Here is a 4489-nt window from a genome sequence, read left to right as displayed (position 1 = left end):
ATCATCCATTTGGGGGAAAGTTGTTGTTTTTGGGGGTGATTTTCGTTAAATCCTACCAGTAGTAAAAAATAGATCACGTAGTGACATTTTTAATGCTTTACTCAGTTCGTCCCACATTTGGTCCAAGTGCAAGGTTCTTAATTTAACTAAAAACATGAGGTTAATCATCGGGTGTCACCCATCAGATTTTGAAGAGACCTCCCAATTTGTAGATTGGTTGTTGGAACTTGGTGAATGTAAACTTGATGGTCACAATTATGGTAACTCCATTATAGAAATACCATATGATATTTTGATCGGTGATTCCTACGATCCTATTTCTGATCTTATTGATTTTGTATATCCAGCATTATTGGATAATTTTAATGATATTTCATATTTTTAAGAAAGGACCATACTTGCACCTTTAAATGAGGTTGTCCAAAACATTAATGGCAGATTTTTAACTTTATTTCCGGGAGAAGAAGTTGAATATCTAATTTTTGATAGTATAGATAACTTTGATAGTGTTGGGTCTGGTTTCGATCTAGCATTGCACTCACAAGATTTTCTAAATGGTTTAAAGATGTCTGGCATGCCTAATCATAGATTGGTTCTAAAAGTTGATGTGCCAATAATGTTGCTAAGGAATATTGATCAGAAAAATGGTTTATGCAACAAAAATCAATTACAAGTTATTCAATTGGGGAGGCGTTTTATCGAAGTAAAGGTTATTTCGGGTACTAACATTATTCATCGCACTTATAGAACTCGTAGTACTCTAACTCCTTCAGATAAGAAATTATCATTCAAATTGAAACGAACACAGTTTCCGGTAGCGGTTTGTTTTGCAATGACCATTAACAAAAGTCAAGGCCAATCACTAGCAAGAGTTGGAATATATCTTCGACAGCCGGTGTTTACACATGGTCAGCTATATGTGGCTTTATGAGTGAAGAGTAGAGCCGGTGTTAAAATGCTAATATTAGATAAGGAGGGTAAAGTTACAAATTAAACTACAAATGTGGTTTATATGGAACTAATTAATTATTTATGAAATTTTCATTTTAAAGTTTTTATTATCTATCAAATAATTGTAAAACGAAAGTTAGTTAGTTGTTTATGAAATTATCATTTTGAATTTTTTATTATCTATATAATAATTGTAGAACCAATGTTATTTTGGTTGAAACTTATGTTTAATAAAGTTTTTGTTTCTTATACGTATTATTAACAACTATATATCATGTTATTGCCTCCTCAAGTATCATATATAGTCATGTCCGCCGTTATGTTTTTGAATTATGATATAACGTGTTGTTGTTACACGATTTATATATTTCCACCTGTGTCGTACATGGGTCAATAATAGTTTATTATATAGTATAGATTTTATAACTACACGAGGAGGACGAAAAGCTTTCTTATAATTTATTTATTAGCGACTAATAACTTTTAATTGTATTATTAGTTATCTTGGCTCGACGTAAAGTACGAGGTTCATCCAAAAATAAAAAATTGGTAGGAGCGCTAAATAAATGAGGGGGGCTTTCTCTCTCACGTTTGACAGGAACGCCACGTTTATTCCTCTTGGTGAGGTTGTTGACATGTTCGCTCATCAAGTGAGGATATATATGGGGAGGAACATCTCCTTTGGCAAGGAGTGTTGGGGTAGTGTGTCTGAAGTAGAAAGAATGTCTTGAAAGAGCATCTTAGAGTAAGTGATTTATTAGTTTAAGTATATTTTATATATTCTTCATTTAATATATGTCTTTACTTAATTAACTAGTTTCTTTTAATTCCTAGTGACGCTCCAGTTTGTAAGAGATTGAGTAGGATCCTCAAAAGACGACTCTGATAAAGGGTGGTATTGAATATGTAATCTCAAAGTGATATAGAGACCGAAAAAACAAAGTAAAAGATCATTATAACGTTGTAAGTGGAAAAGCTGATTTATAGTTAACAAAGACCAAACCCCCAAGGATATTAGTGAAGAAAATTGGAAGAAAGCTGTTGGCCTATTCATGTTGACCTATTCAAGACTAAATCACATGAAAATCGATCATTGGTTAACAAAGCAAATCGTCAAAAGCAACAATAAACAGTGGGTGAACGACATTCTATAGTAGTCATGGCTACAAAAATGTAATGCTTTATATATTTACACACACACAAATTATATATTTATTGTATGATCCAATATTTAATGTAATAAAGAGTATGAACGAGCTTCAAGTGTTTAAGAAAGCTCAATGTCGACGTGTCGGAACTTCTGATTGTGAGGTGGCAGAGCGACAATATGTAACTATTTATTAAGGTATATTTTTCAAATATATTTATATCTATCTATATTAAATCATCTTTTATAAAATACAAAATGAATTAATGAGAGAGTTTTAAGAGCTAACCGACCCTAATAACGAAGGTGAATTTGAAGAAAGTAGATGTAAGACCCCGCTCCCGGTACCCTACTTTAGCGTTAGATTTATTTATAAATAAAGTTCTAAATTTAGAGTGAATTAAAACTTTTTGCAGAATAATAAAAGTCAATCATTTCTTACGAACCATACAATACTGTCTTTAAATATCACAAATTGTCTCAACATAAAACATAAAATAAAGCATCATGTCTTATTTCTTTAATGTCAGCTATTCAGTCCATACCATGTGTCATCATCTAGCCAGCTTCTTTAGCCTATTTACATGTGTGTGTGTTAAAAGTCAGCGACGCTAAGTGAGTTATAGTTAATCAGACAACATACATTTCATACACATACTTACACATACGCATCCGAAGATACATATTATGTACTTAACCTGTTTGCCTTTCTTTCGTATATACATTCATACATTCCTTCTTACATTGATACCTTAATTCATTACTTTCATACCTTCTTACATTACTTTCATACCTTCTTTCATTACTTTATACTACATGCATAACTATCTTTATCATCTCATATATTAGTATGGTCCGGTCCCTTCCTTTTCTGGTGAATAATAATCCTTCATTTTATAAGAAATACAATCCAGAATGATTAATTTAATAAACCAATAAATTTTTTTAATTGGTATATGTAAAGAAGTGTAATAAATACTGATATTATGAAATATCATAATTTATTTTCGTACATGATTAAAATGGAAATTTGTTTAAAAACAATACCTTTAATTTAGCTTAACAATTTATTAAAGAAAATTAATTGATTGACTTGTTAATTTTGGAATATATTATTTTGTAATTTAATATATTGTATGAGTTAAACAAAAAGAATTCATAAAAAAGAATTCATAAATTAATCAAGCATTTTAAGAAAAGTCATAGCAAACATATCAAAAATGATGCTCTAATTTATCGGTCATAATAATGTATTTAAAGATAGTTAATGCATTGATTATGGCATTTTAAGATAGCTAAGGTATTGTCTATGTTTTAAAAAATGTGTGCATCTGATATAAGTTGACATTCAATATGAATTTAGAATTATTTAAATGTGAAGTAATTCTAAGAAGGCTTGATTGTAAGGCCCCGATCCTGGTGCCCTACTTTTCACGTCGGATTTACTCATAAACACAGTTCTACAAATCATAGTTAATTAAAACTTTCGCGGAAACGTTAACTTCAATCATTCATTACAAAACAATCAAACTTTTCTTTAAAACATAACGTTAAACATCATATTTAAAACATCATTTCTTCCATCTTCATATGCCAACCGTTCAATCCATGCCATGTGCCATCCTCATGCTAGCTCATTAAACATATTTACCTGCGTGCATACTAAAAGTTAGCTACACTGAGTGAGTTCTAGTTAATCAGACAACATACAATACATTCCCATACATTCACGTGTACGTATCCGAAGATACATATTCATACTTAAACCGGACTTCATTCCTAACACTTCATAATTATCCGTAAGAGGACCATTGCATAATATCTATTAGAAGAAAAATTACTAGTATCATAGAAGTAACAACTTGTATCGTCCATAGAAGGATCTATATAACTATCCGTAGAAGGATCCCTAGATTTTATCCATAGAAGGATCCTTAAATATCACACATAGAAGGGACCCTATATACTTTCCATTAATGGATCACTACATATTATTCATAGAAGGAGCTTTATACCTGATCCATAGAAGGAACCATATATATTGTCCATAGAAGGTACTCCATAGAAGGAACGCATACTAAATTATATATTATCCGTATAAGGAACGCTAATAAGGTTCACAGTCCTTATTTACTCTATCACATATCAATTCTAGGTCCAATAGTAGTTTAAAGGGATTTGCCATCCTAACTTACTATGCCGGACGTAAATCTCACATACCATTCATGTACCTGCTTACACGTACCTCACATATAGGATAATTACATCGTAGCATACGAACACTCTAAGCGTTCTTCACATCATTCATCTAACAACCATACTCCTTGACGATACGTGCAATATCCGAAGATCGTTCACGTACCGACAGACATACATTCATAACATTCATAC

This window comes from Bidens hawaiensis, unplaced genomic scaffold (assembly GCF_021521415.1).
Source record: "Bidens hawaiensis isolate Kalapana, Puna unplaced genomic scaffold, B.hawaiensis_p1.1 tig00021219_1, whole genome shotgun sequence".
Lineage (NCBI taxonomy): Eukaryota > Viridiplantae > Streptophyta > Magnoliopsida > Asterales > Asteraceae > Bidens > Bidens hawaiensis.
Note: the sequence above shows the minus strand (reverse complement) of the source record.